At 40.5% G+C, this 14741-nt stretch overlaps 1 protein-coding gene across 1 annotated transcript in view; it reads left to right on the top strand.

The window, feature by feature from the left end:
• The first annotated feature begins 13054 nt into the window (after positions 1-13054).
• The window catches only part of RASGEF1A (RasGEF domain family member 1A), a 152015-nt gene continuing 150328 nt past the window's right edge, over positions 13055-14741 (top strand). The window contains exon 1 of the mRNA XM_065746998.1: positions 13055-13209. The gene's annotated coding sequence lies outside the window, so the exon portion shown is untranslated. The remainder of the gene's footprint in view (positions 13210-14741) is intronic.

The following is a 14741-nucleotide window of genomic DNA, read 5'->3' as shown; positions in this document are numbered from 1 at the left end:
CAAATTCACTAAGGCCACAATGAGACGGAATGGTACATGGGGAAGCTTTGGCAGCACTATGTATACAGAGCTTTGATAGTTGTATTAAAAGTGCTGCTAATGAAGGCTTCTTACTAGTTGTTCATTTTTTCTACAGCCAATAACAGTTGGCCACTGACGTAGCTACTTCCAAACAGTAATTTTCCTGAGCACCCGCTGTCCACTCCCTGCAGCTGAAAGACTTGCCAACCTCTGATCAATCAAAATCTGTCCACAGTACTACCTTTCATTATGGTTAAAACTATCATTTCTGAATTAAATATGGAATTAAAACTATTACATCTAATCTAATATTAACTACTACTGTTGAGAGCAAGCTGCTATTTTGACACAGATGCAGTTATGGGACAGTGGTAGGGAAGGGGCTGTAAATTCTGCAAAAGCCAAGACCAGAAACCAATCCTGAATGAGGCATCTGGAACAACCCCGACTTGACCAACCAGAATCACTCCTCAGTAATCCTCAGTGCAAAGGCACCAGCTGCTTTGGGCCCTACAAGTAACACTCAGGTTGGGTCTCATCTCTACAATCAAACACCAACAACATGGACAGGATAGAAGCAGCCCTGGCAGATCCCACACCTGCTGGCAGGTTTTCAAATTAGAAATAAAGGTTAATTCTGTTTGTTTGCCACATTACCAATAATAGCAACACAAAATAAATAAATAGATAGATTAAATAAATAAATAGATAAATGAATAGAATGTGTTGGGGTTTTTTTTTGTTTGCTTGTTTAATCAAGAACATCTTGACATACCTGCTCAGCTTTGAAGTTCTCCTGATAATACAAGTTAATATGGGACTAGAGAAAAATGCTACAAATTTCTCCTGTTGGTGAAATTACCTGGATCATTTTTTCAATCTTTGCTATCTTACACTACAATTAAAGCATGGATTGCAACATTTGCAGTGGAAAAAAATTAAGAGCAAATTAAAAAACAGCTGCAGATCTCAGCATTCAGGTGAAAACTCTCCTGTCTAGCACCTGAACACTCACTACTGGAATACAGTTGCAATTACCGCACCCACAATTCAGACAGAAAGGTAACTGAAAAAAAGCAGTCATGGTGTAACTAACAGATACGGCCTTCATGAATTTGGAAAGCCCAACTCTACCATTTTCACTAGCTCAAATTTATGAAAATTAAAAATGACATTCAAGTGTCATAAATGGGCAAAGCTGAGAAAAGCCTACTCGGATCTATCATTATTCATCAAACTGTCACTCTCTGCACGCTGCTCTCCCTTTCTGTCACTTTTCTGTTATTATGGGCGATTAGAGCCCTAGTACTCCAAACCGCTTCTGACTGTTCTGTGCAACAGGCTGGCGTGAAGCCTCTCTGCAAGGTTCCCTGAATCACAGTAAAAATAGCTGCACTGCATTTAGTTTAGACAGTTAATTGCACAGTATATCATTCATTGTGGCAGTTATTCATATTTATAATAGAGCCATTGATTACTGTAGCATATTTCAGATGAAAAATATTAGAAAGATAGAAAAAATACATTCTTCAAAACTCCCTCATCTTAAGACACTTCTCCCATTTTTCTAGATCTAACCAGGTCAGCAGTAGATGTCTACTACCTTGGATACCTTTCTGATACAGAATTAGAGGACGCATTTGCTCTCTAAAAAAAAGTGGGAAAATATATTTTTTCCAAAGAAAAGGTAATAACATAATGCTAATGCAAACGTATTCTAGCAGACCCAGGATTTACATTATTTACTATTTTACATTGGTAGGGAATAGGCTGATTTGATAAATAACACCATGAAAATATAAGCACTCTAAACTTCCCAGCCATTCAGCTACTGCAATTCATTTCAGTATTGTATGTGCAACTCTCTTCTTTAGCCTGGCACTTCAAGGAAGAGACCTCTGTGTTTCCAGTGCTTTTATCTTTGGTGCTCACCAGACCATTTGCTGTGTTTTCTATAGGCTTCCACATGGTATTAAGAAAGCCTGATCACAACAGCAGAAAATTAGCTTTGTGCAAAGGAAAATCAAGGATGACTTTCAGAATAAAGCTGGAACACAAAACTATTAGAAGGAATGAAGAACATGGTGAAGAACTAATTTCAAGACTACTGAAGACTTAAATCATACTACATATATCCACTACTACAACATTCATTGTGCAACAAAGCTCCCATGGTGCAGAATCACAGAATCAGAATGGTTTGGGTTGGAAGAGATCTTTAAGATCATCTCATTCCAACCCCCCTGCTATAGGCAGGGACACCTCCCTCTAGACCAGGTTGCTCAAAGCCCCGTCCAGCCTGGACTTGAATGCTTCCAGGGAGGGGGAATTCACAATCTCTTACCACACTCACAGTAAAGGATTTCTTCCTAACATCTAGTCTAAATCTACATTCTTAACAGTTTATAACCATTCCCCCTTGTCTTGTCACTGCATGACCTTCTAAAAAGTCCGACCCCAGTTTCAAATCAGATTTATTACCATACAAACCTAAACTAAAATAAAATTAATCATTCTAATTAGAAAAATTATCAATTCATTTAGACTGTTCTTAAAAGATATTTAAGGATATCTGCAGTTTCCTCAACATACAAGTTTATTCAAGCTTAGAAATGAACCTGAAAATTTACAACAAATAAAGACAAAAAATTATTCTGACATAAATAAAAATATGCAGGAAAATAAGTGAATATAAAATAATACAAATATATGTTAATTCATACAAATAGTAGAAGAAGAAATCAGCATTTTATTCTTTTCTGTAGTTTCAGCTGAGGAAGAACTCAGTCAAACATTGCTTAGGATTTAGAGATTTTTTTGTTTGGAAAAAACACTGACACAAAACACGTTCACTCAGCTACTGGAAAAGTACGTATTTCATCTAAATGAAAGCTGTTTTTTTTCCTTTTTCAATACCAGCTGCTTCCTGGAGTTTGCTGAAGGTCACTTTGTTTTTGTTTCATTTTTTAAATAGAAGACCACTGTCACTTTTCAATATTATCTCTTGAACACTCTAGCTTTAAAATCAATTAATAAACTTTTTTTTACATCCGCATCCTTATTAAGTGAAAAAATAATATCTCTGTTGGAGAAGTAGCCTGTTTAAGTTGCTATTTACAATTTTATCATTGATTAGAAAGATTTGTTTGCTTGTTTGTTAAAACAGGCAACTACTATTTGGGAAAGTTACTTCTAAACTTCTAGTTCATGCTACTTCACATCATCTAAATACAAAATGTATTTTAGCAAGTAGAGTGACACTCCACACCAGCTTTTCAAAATTACTACTGAACTACATGTGTATACAACAGCAGCAAGACCTCACAGATATAAGATTTAAAATCAACATTTTAAGAGATCAAGGGTTAATATACAATCTGAGACCTGCTAGGATTACAGATTTATGCCTAGCCATGTTGTACATGGATGAAAACAACACTCCTTTTAAAGAATTTGAAAGCTTCATAGCCCAGACATTTCACACTAACCTCTTTTCTAAAGAGGTTGGATTTAAGATGTCTGGTTAATGCCAGTAGAGATTGGAAACATGGATAGAAAAGGGAAAGTCATGAAACATCAGGCAGAGGCTGACGAAGGGTGTACAGTAATGCTCCTCCTGGTTTGGAGAAGCTTTCTACAATGTTTCTAGCAGCTGCCCAGTGCAGACCAGAACCATAGAAAAATAGATATTGTTTCTCCACCCTAAAATGAAGAAGGCAAATCAGTCATTTGTAGGCTGTGATCACAGGTTTGTTTTTTTTCCCCTTTTCATCTCCTAATGAAAAGGGCTTTTCATTTCACAGTTACCTTGTTGCTGCCTATCAGTCAGTTGTCAAACACTTGCATGAAACAAAGCATTTTTATTAAAACTCCCATTATTTTCTGTTATATTTCTGAAAAGTTGCCTTCCATAAATATCGTTCTCTAGAGGCAAATTTTACAATAGTTATCAAACTCAATTGCATGCAACTAAAAGCATAAAAGCAGGTGTTCCAACTACGAGAGGAGAAAATCCTACTATTATTATCACTTCCCTAACCCCCACCCCCCACCCCCCGCCTCCCCCCGCTTCTGCTTCTTCTTTTTAATTGCTTTATCTTAGCATCTCCCTTTCAAAATCATCTTCATGTTGGATGATACTAGAGGCCCATGGGAGTTTAGGTGCCCAAAGCTCCTGATGCTCAAACTACACTCAGCTGATACATCTTCTGAAAAGACACTGAAACTATATCTTAGTATGTAATGTAATAGTTAATATGACAGATCTGACGATCTGTCCAATACCTAAGTATCCATATACACCTAAGAATACAAGCGACTTGAAGAAGCAGTATTTTGTTTGGGCATTATTTTTTTCCAGCCATTTTCCCCTAGCAAACTAAGACTGACACAGGTCATGTAAATCCAAATAAATGACATGGGTAATAGTCTATTTTTTCAGTAAGGGATCAGCCGAAAATTAAACTACTTTTGATGCTGAGGGTTAATTTTGAAAGCCCCATCTTCTAGCAACCTCCAGACGAACAAAATGAAAGACTCAGCCTGATTTCAAGGCCTATAGGGCAAGGAAAAATGATTCTCTGATTTCACTCTCTTCATAAACATTCCTTATTTTATGGTAGAGAGAAGATAGAAAAGTCAAACTAGGCTATAATCCAATACAGCAGCAATGCCTGGTGGGATGCCCTTAACACGCTCCTAAGTGCCATGTAGCACCACATACTCATAAGGGAGAAGTGCATATAATCCTCAAAGGCTAAGGGCGGACTCTAACGAGAAGGAAAAGATAGGTATATTGAGATGTAAGTTTTGAAAAAGACAAGAGTCTAGAGGAATCCAGGCAATGGCCCTAAATTTCTTAGTTTACATCATTTACTTCTAAATATTCTCATACTATTTATTATTTGCTAACCTTATAAACACGTAGCCATAACATCCAAACACACTGGCAATAATATTAAAAGCCTAAGTTCCAAAAAGACCTCTTTAATCCACAACACAACAATGACATTTTTCAGGCAGATGCTGGCTAATGTACATTTGGAAGTCATCAAACTAGGAGAACACACAAGACAAGGAAAAGGACACAAAATCTTTCAAGTGATAAATACTTCAAATTTCTTCAAAGTTGATAGTACATGGGAAGTGGAAGATTAGACAAACGATGCTAGGATGATGGCTGAAAGCATACTAGGATTTGGAAAGAGGAGCTCTGAGAGCAAAATGGAACAAACCCCAGTAAGAACAACAGGGTGCTCACTACTTACTATCATGCTGCCCACAGCAACAACAGTAAAGAAACAGAAGCAGAGAAAAAGTGCTGGAGGACTGGGCAGATTATGGAGTTAAATATGTGCTCATGTAAGTAAAAACTAAGTGGGCTCAAGGAGTTGGCGTGTGCAGAATGAGGCAGCATTTGTGCTGGTAAAACCACAGTATGGATTAAATGGAATCAATTGATGTAAATAATCCTTTAGGGAGCAATTAGAAAGAAAAAGTTTTTGAGTAAAGCTGTGGTAATATTATAGATCATCAAAACTGACTACAAACACACAGTAAACTTTGTATTGTTACTAGAGAGACAAATCAGTATTTGTGTGCTTCTGGAAGATTACTTTCCAGGTGGAAAACTAGTTAACAGTGTTAATCCAGATATTTATTGATGTTATAGCCAAGAAATGTATTTGCCTTCTGTTGAAGTGACTTTGATGAAGAGCAGCCGTAGGAGGGAAAATATTCTTATGCAGAGCAATAACAAATTGCTTCACATAGACATGACACTTAGGAAACTAGAAAAAGGGAAAAATAGAAAGTATTCTGAAAATACCTGTAATTGAGATAAGAATTGCTGAAAGCTGAGCTACTAAAAATTTGGAAATTATATTGAAAGAAATGGTAGTGGTCACACTTACAAGGTGACCAGGAAAAGAATACCTTTTTCTTTTTTCCATACAGAACTAATGAAACATAGATAGAAGCATTTGTGTATTGTATATTGTGAAGTAGAAATGTCCACATTGATGTAGGAGAAAAATTTAGAGAAGAAATATTAGGGGAGCCGGGAACTGAAAGATCTCCAATCTAGTTTGCAAAGGAAATAATGTGACATTTTAAATGCAAAAAAATAACAACAACAACAAAAACAAAACAAACAAACAAAAAAAAAACACCCAGGCTTTCTTAAGACATTAACTTATCAGAATGGATGTTGTATGCCTAGAGAACAGAAAATTCAGTAAAATATATTTAGTAAAGAACTTGTTAAGAAACTACCAATGACTGAGTCTGGCTTCAGTAACGTGTGGCCTTCAAAGGAAAACAGAATCGGGAGAAAGATGGACAATATTCAACTGGGCAAAACATTCCAAAGTATTCTAATAATTGCCCTACAAAACAGACAAACAAACTCCACAGCATAAAAAGAGAAAGAAAAACAAAAAGACAACAAATCAGAAGGGAAAAAACCTACATTATGTCACTGTTACTTCAATAAAATTGAAAAGATTTAATAGAATTGAAAAATCACAGCTTTAGTAACTATGTGACACCCGTACACCAAGCAGGTCCTTTTCTCAATCATGTGTTTCCTGTTCCAGATCAGCAGACATTAAGCAGATAAAAACAGAATCACCAACAATTTCCCCTCCAATTTTCCTACTTTAAAAACACTGACCCTTGAATGCCATATCATGATAACCAGGCTACTCTGACATCGTTCTGTGTAAAGAACTGCGTATCCAACAGGAAGGTGGGAAATCTTAGGAGGAAATTGGAAAACCAATCAACAGAAAAGAAGCGAAGGGAAGCCAGAAAACTGTTGAAATTTCCCAAGATTATGAAACTAAGTCACAGATAGTTTCTCCAGCATTAAAGAGGTAAGGCTTACTTAGAAATAACAGCTGGCTCTTAAACACTCCTGGTACTGCAAAAATAGATTTGTGCCCTCCCTTCATTGCCCTATTTCTGTCTTTTTATAAAAGGGGAAAGCAGATCCAATGTTTTTTTTTTATTGTTATTACTCTGACCTCGATGGCTACAGTGGAGTCAAATCAGGCAGCCCACTGCCACTTCTGCCAGCTCTCCTTAAGTCTCACACAGTTAAAAGCATCAATAGTGGCACGCATAATGACAAGAAGTTAATATAAGGGCTAATTGAGACCATTTTCCCTCACAGGCCGTTTCACAACATTAATAGCACAGAAAACAGCCTTAATTAAATTTCCAGGATGCGTGAGCTATCAAAATCAGGTAGCTGGAACCTTTCTTCACACTTTTTAACCTCTCGCTACCTCTGGAGCCCAGAATAGCTGCTGTGCCAGGCAGGGCTGTGTCACTGCTTCCCTAGCAGAGACCTGGCCTGGCACCAGGCACCACCCTGCAGCAGCCACAGCCAGCTCAGTGAAGCGGGTTGCATTTCCTAAGCTTTACACAGCATGGAGCTAAGCAAATGACAGATTGTTAACTAGTTTTTCCAGGATACAGATATGGAAAGGTTTTGCTAAATGTAGATACCAACTACATGGAGTTTCAAGGCTTTCCGCAATATATTCCTCTCATTGAAACAAACTGGTTTCATTAACAAAAATAAACAAAACAAATAAAACCAAACAAGACAAATCTGCAGTTTTAATTGCTTATAAGTCTTATCCCACACTGCATCAATTTAAAAAGATTAAATCAGAAAAATTCATCTCACCAATTTATGTTTGAAAGAGAGGCTACTACAGTGTTGTAAGAAAAGTATTAACGATTTTGGAGGACTTGTGTGTGTGAGTAGGGTTTTATCAACATTATATAAAAAGAGATGTTCATTTTCCAGTTTTGGGAAACCAATTTTAACTGCCCCAGATTCTGGCACACTTTGCAGTGCTGATACATTTGTCAGAGCACACCTCAGGGGTGCGCATAGCCACGGCTTACCCTCAACACTTTCAGTGCCATTCTCAGACAATACCTCATGCCAGGTTCTAGTAAGAGCAAAGCTGAGGTGTGCTGATGGGGACAGGCACCCAGCTTATCTCGGAACCCATGTAACTACCCCCTACTAACCTCTCTCTTCCCTTGACAGCCCCCAGATTTCTCCTTCAGACAATATTGCTAAGTTTGTCCAGTGTCTGCTGCATGTAAATCGACACGTAAATAACAATGATCTATATAACATCACACATGGATAAACAAAGCTTGGTTGCTTATGAGCATGTTAGAAAGAAGCATAACCTTTATGCCTTCAAAACATCCTTCATCAAACAACCTTTCTGAAGATACAAAGTATGACTTGTTTTACTTTACTGACATGATGGGTCATTCTTGACTATAGTACAGATGGCCCCATCGCCTCTTTAAGTAATCAGGTTTTCCACTGACAAAAACTGAACATTTTAATGTGCTATTGTCCCATTATTTTCTTGTTATTTTTACTCTAGTTTAAGGGTATGACTATTATTCATAACCCCTACATATTCTCAAACTCCAAACAATCATAAATTATTTTGCTTTTAGAAAACAAATACAATAACAGTCCTGCTGTTTTCAGACAGCATATGATAATAGCTTCAACATTATAATGATCACTGGGCTTTTATTTCAGAAACAATAAGAGTCCTAAAACATTAACAGAACCAAGTGGAATTTTTCAGGAAACTTCAGACCCCAAGATAATTGTTTCACAGCAGAAAATGCAACCAAACTAAGCTACAATACTTCAAATACATTAAAAAATCTGTTTTCATGGGCTCAGCATCCAACTGAGATCCACTAGTTTTTATACATCAAGGCTATTGCTTTAAGAAACCCAAGGTCATCTCCTTCATACTCAGAGATCCTGAGTCTCTAATACAGCTCTCAATACAATTCTCAATACAATTGAGAAGTGCATATCATTGTAGCATTCAGAGACAGTACAGGCAAAACCAAGAATGACATCAGCTTACCTGCAGTGTGCTACAGGAATGCAGGACCTCCTTTCTTAACCATTACTTTTTAAAAATTTCTGTCTTTTCACAAAAGGAAGGTTATTGTTATATTTAATTACTTTCCTAAGAAAAACAAATTTCAGCTTTTCAATTATTTCCAGCAATATTAGAGGTAATTACACATGAATAACTCCGTAGTCACAATTTTAAAAAGTCTGGCACTAGAGTAAGTTCAGGTCCTTGAATCTAAATGTGACTAACAGTATACATATTACTTCAAGCTGCAAACTGAGTATTGACAAAATAAACACAACTTTTGTAATGGCTTTGAACTCTGGAACTGTATGCTGCAAATCAATGCTTTCTGTATCTAGCAGACCATCACTGGAGTATGTTTATCCTTAACAGTCAAGGTTACAGTGTCTCTCAAGTCTGTATTGCCTTCCAGAACTCAAGCTCCGTTACTTCAATCTCAAAATAACACCTATGAGAGGAGATACAGAAGGTCAAGCAACAGAACCAGCACTTGCTATTCATCACCAGAGTTCCAAACGACAGCAGTTTTCAGCACCAAGTCTGAGGTGTAACTTTAGCTGGAATCAGCTGTAACTAAATCCAAAAGAGATGAAAAAGGCAAAATAATAATAATAATAATAATAATTAATAAAAGCTTTGTTCTTTCTTTGTTTTTCAGTTAAAGAGCATGAAGGGAAAAAACTGAGAAACAATAACAAGTAGAACTAAGAAATATATGTATTTATATAGCTCATATTACTTCTGAAGGGCATAGGAAAAGCAGTGATTTCCAGAGATTTCAGTCATTTCTTGGAAGCTGCCCAGCTACTCGAAAGATAAAGCCACTCAGAGCTAAATGTGTCCTACAACCAGCTGGCTTTGTTGCATTCAGCAATAGGCCAAGGAAAAGGACCAGCTCCAATCTCACTCCATTCATATACCCAGTGTCTGTTGTGCACATGGGAAAGAAAGGAACTACAACAGACACAGAGTAGAACTGCATTCTCCTTTCTAGTTTTCCTGAATTTTAACATGTCACAATGATGCAGACATCACAGCTTCCCTGGGCAGCCAGGGCTCTACAGCAGCTGCAGGCAGATGTGCTTGCTCTGCCAGGTTCTGTGTACAACCCCACCAGCTCCTGACTTACAGCTGTATTTAGTTCTTCACTTGATTATTACTTCAGAACTTCCAAGTATATCCGAGGAGTTTGGCTATTTGTACACTAAGGATAGTTATAGCATATCAAAGCCCTCTCTACTTGCTCCAACTCCCAAAAAGATTGACAACCAGCCTCACCAAAAAATAACCACTCCTGTCACTAACTAATGCTGCCATTAACAGATCATGGATATCATTAAAAGGTATCTGAGAAACACCCTTCCTCATGCACTTCTTGCAGTACCAGGCTGTGCAAGTATAAATGAAATTATAAATGGGTCGGTATTACTACTCACACAAAAGCATCATTAAAGAAAGAGCAGTGATTCCCCAAGCCAAGCCGGGCTTGGTGTAGATGGGGCCTTCTCCCAAGCCTCTCAAATGGGGTCAAATTCTAATGAGAATGAGATTTATGAAAAGCCAACCCAGTTTTCCCTAAGGGTAATAAAGAATGGTTCTATAAAAACAAAGACTTCAAGCAAATCCTTCCTTCTTTAAAACCAATAAATAAATAATAGAAAGCTCATGTTCATTTTGGTGTTATACTAATTTCCTGTGGATAACTACAGGAGTCAGCAATACAGCGATATTACTATCAGTATGAGGGGTAGAACTGTGCTGCAGTCTGTGGTTCTCTGGATGTGAAAGAATCCCTCTTAAATCACTCTAAAAAAGGCAAAAGATTACATCCATCCATTTCATTTCTTCTCCATCAGGATATGTCTGGATAAGCAGCCAATATCTGCTTATCCAACAGATAAGACAACAGAAACATCGTGTGGGCAGAAACATATATGTACCTTATTGTTTTACTAGGTGATACCATCAACAGCAACAAGTAGGTTCAACTAACTAAAGGTGCATTGCTCATGTTCATATGTGCAGACTGTTCCCAGGATTACTAAGTACCCTCTACTCAATACCAAGTAGCCAGAAAAGCAACAATCAGCAAAGGAGAAATGAGACCATGTTTTCTTCATGAGTTGTTACAGTTTAGGAAAACACTTGACCGTATATAGATATATCACCCAGTAATTAATCTAACCCTAGCTTTGTTTTTAAGGTGAAACTCATGCCCTGCTGCTCAGCTGTTGGCAGTGAGGTGCTCTCACCCCAGCCTCCCAGTACAAATTCAGGAACAGCTCAGAGTGCCCCAGGAGCTCCCTGCGCTCCCCACCCTGCCTGTGGGGCACAGAACAAACCCAGCTCCAGCCACTGCTGCCCAGCACTGCAGAGAAAAATGCCTAGGTTACTCTCTCTTGCACTGAAGCTTGTGCCTGCATTGCCACACACCACTGGGTTTCCCCAGCTGCACAGAGTTTCAGTAAACAAGCTCCTGTAGAAGCACAGTCCCTGCCACAGCAGATGTGATCCCCAGCACCAGATCCTGTTCTCCCACCCAACCATTTTCACTAATGTCTATTACACAGCTAATCAGTAACTCCACACGCAATTCCAAGTGCCTTCTAAGAGACCTGGAGCTCTGTGGATAGATGTCCTATGCACAGTTGGTTCTCCCTAATGATGCACTTCTTCATGGAACGTGCCCAGTATTACTGAAAGCTCGTTAGCAGAAATGGGTCTCTGTCCATAGAGAGTACAGATTAAACATACTCTTGCGCATACTCTTCATGCTGTTTGCTCACTGGCTAAAGGACAAAGCTCCTGTTCATGGGACAATGCAGCATTAGGTGTGGAAATTTACAGTTAAAAAATACAAATAAGAGAGAGAGAGGCTGCTACAGACATCCAAATTTACAGGGGGGAGAAAACACATAGTGTGGTTCCGCCTGCAATCAGCTTAAGAAAACTGTAAGCAGTTGAGTAGAGACTGTTCTGTTCCTGCATGAATTATGAAGGTGGTAAATCCCCAATACCTTTAACAAAGTCAGAATTATATATATAATTAAACCAAATGTTAAAAAAAATTATAATAATAAAAAGGAGATCTATAAGGCTTATCTCTGTCTCATTCTCCCAGGACCCTCCCTAGCCAGTAACACTGGAACAGAGGAAACCATCACTGTATGGTCTGTGGAGGGAGGCAGAACACTTAGCACACATCTAACTGGTGTGGTCGTTTGGAGGAGATATGAGAAATCAAGCTATCACATGTTCAGTTTTCAATAATGAATGTATACGTATTTCAGTTCTCCCACCTCTATGCCTTACTTTTTTCCTAAATTATCTTGGGGATTGAAACGTGCACCAGATAATCAGGCTTGAAGGTGGTCACTCACATTTGTGCTGCAGGAGATGTAGAAACTGAAATGCCACCCTTTTAGAAGGAGACGGGTTTTTTCAAACATTGAGAGCAACTGAACGTAGGATGACATCGAGATCAGAGCTCCTTCTGATATTCTTAATGTCCTACAGCAAATATTTGGAATAAAGAGCCTGTGAGAGCTAAGGAAAACCTTCCATACCCACCCTGCAACAGAGGGTATGAGTTAGCAGAGCAGTGGGAACCTAAACATTTCTCCCTCTCTCCTATCTCAGTGACACGCAGTACTTTCAGAAAAAATAACTTCTCTGAAACCCGGTACTAATTCGTTAAAAGTAAATAAATAAAATTCACTCGTACACACTCGTTGACAAGTACATGCACGCAAAAGTGTGCACAGTAAAACGACCAAGCCGTGCTTTATCGAGCCAGGATGACCAGAACAGAGCAGCGTTTCCCCGCACGGCAGCAACTTTTTACCCTCGGGAATCACTCCGGGAAGGGCACTGCCCGCCGCACCCAGGGGCGGCAGAGCAGACGCTCGGCTTCGCCGCAGCCCCGGAGCGACCACCGCGGGGCGAAGGAACTTTCCGCGAGGACGGGCGGGCGCTCCGCACGGCCCCGCCTCGCCGCCCCCCTCCTCCCCCGGCCCTCGGCTCCGGCTCCCCCCCCCCCCCCCCCCCCGCCGCCGGCTGCGGAATGGGCGGCTCTGGCTGCGGGCGGCCGGCGGCTGGCACACGGCGGAGGCAGCCGCAGCCGGTGCGAGGAGCGAGCCCACCCTGCCGCTGAGGATGACGCGCGGGGCCCCGGTGCTGATCTCCCTCGTGCCGGCCGCGGACCGAGAGCAGCCGAGGAGCCGCGCGGGGCGGGAGCACGGTAAGCACGGCGACGCGCTGCCCGAGCGGAACCGCGCGGTCCCCGGCTATGCCGTTCAGCCCCGGGCGCATCCCGGACGGGACCCCCCCGGCGCTCCGGTCCCTCCGTTCGGCCCCGGTACGGCTTGAGGGTGGGTGAGAGGTTTGGGGTTGAGTTTAACGACGGCGGTTTCCCGACCCCGCCGCGGCTCCGTTTGTGTCACGCCGAGGCTTTCACCCAGCGGTTGGCTCCGGAGGGTGACAGCGGCGCGCCCCTCTCAGCCTAGGGCACAGCAAAGCGGGGTTCTCCCTCTGTGCCTGCAAGGAGGAGAGGGGTGCTTTGCACCTCCTCTGTGCTGGGAAAGCGCTGCAGCCGTGAGTGGCTTTTTTTCCTGCAAGAGCTTCATAAAGCCTTTTAAAAAACGCATTTACAAATTGCATCGGAAACCCACAGAGCGCTGTCCTGACGCTGCTGCTAAAATAAGGCGTCTCCATGTGAGGACGGGGCCGGGTCCCTGCGCTCGCACCACGGGGATGGCAGCCTGCAGGCAGCCCCCACACCCACAAGCAGGTGACTTGGGCACCAACACGTACGGGGGACGGCAGTGACGGACCCCTCCCCACAGTTACTGCCCCCCACGCAGTCTCTTAAATAGTTCAGAGGAAACAACGATTGTTTCAGAGAACCTCAAGCACTTGGTAGGGATCTGCAAGAAGAGGCAGAACTGCTTCAGCTGACTGCATGGACTCTACCTCTTTTTCTATACGGAATGTGGTACATTCCTCTCACTTGATAAAAGGAGGAAGCATTTACCAATATTATTTCTACCTATCTGAACAGTAACGGAGGCTTTGGCGAGGTTTTGTTTCTTTGTTTGTTTTGTTATTTTTTAACTCACCTTTTTTTTCCCTTAGGATTGGGTGCAATACCTGACAGTAAAGGTATCCCATTGTTTCCATGGCAAGTAACTCTACAATGCCATTCTGAGGACAGATCACTGTCTTTAAGCACTTGGTGCTCCTCATACTGTTTAGTTTTAAATTAGTAACTGTTTACCGCATGCAAGCTCTTCTTCACTCGCTGCTGTAGCACATGTCATAATCTCTGGGGTCTGAACAGCTATTTTTGACCCGTCTGGCTGATGTCTAGAATACAAAATTAACCTATTCACTATTTGGGTTTTTCTTCTCCTCTCTTCAGAGACATCATTATATTAGCAGTTTTCATCAGTATGCCTCCTTCTAGGTAGAATCTTGGTCCTATTAAGACAATCCACCATGATAACACTTTTTGTAACTTGGCAACAAGAGCTAAAAAAATCAGGTTCTAGCCATCACACATGCAAACCTTGTATCATGGTGCCCCATACTCAGCAAATTAAACCCTTGAGATAACCAATGCTCTGGACTTGTGGACAACTTGGTTGAATATCATTAGCCTTGCTTTATGATTGTTCTAATTACAGAAGTAAAAGACTGCAAGAAACAGCTGCAAAGTCAGCACATGTACAAAGAGCTGTCTGTAAAGCTGAAACATGCTTTAATTTGATACTA

This window comes from Cyrtonyx montezumae, unplaced genomic scaffold (assembly GCF_038088225.1).
Source record: "Cyrtonyx montezumae isolate F1298 unplaced genomic scaffold, pur_monq_1.0 scaffold_4, whole genome shotgun sequence".
NCBI lineage: Eukaryota > Metazoa > Chordata > Aves > Galliformes > Odontophoridae > Cyrtonyx > Cyrtonyx montezumae.
The sequence above is the reverse complement of the archived record's forward strand: the minus strand, read 5'-3'. Positions and strand labels throughout refer to the sequence as shown.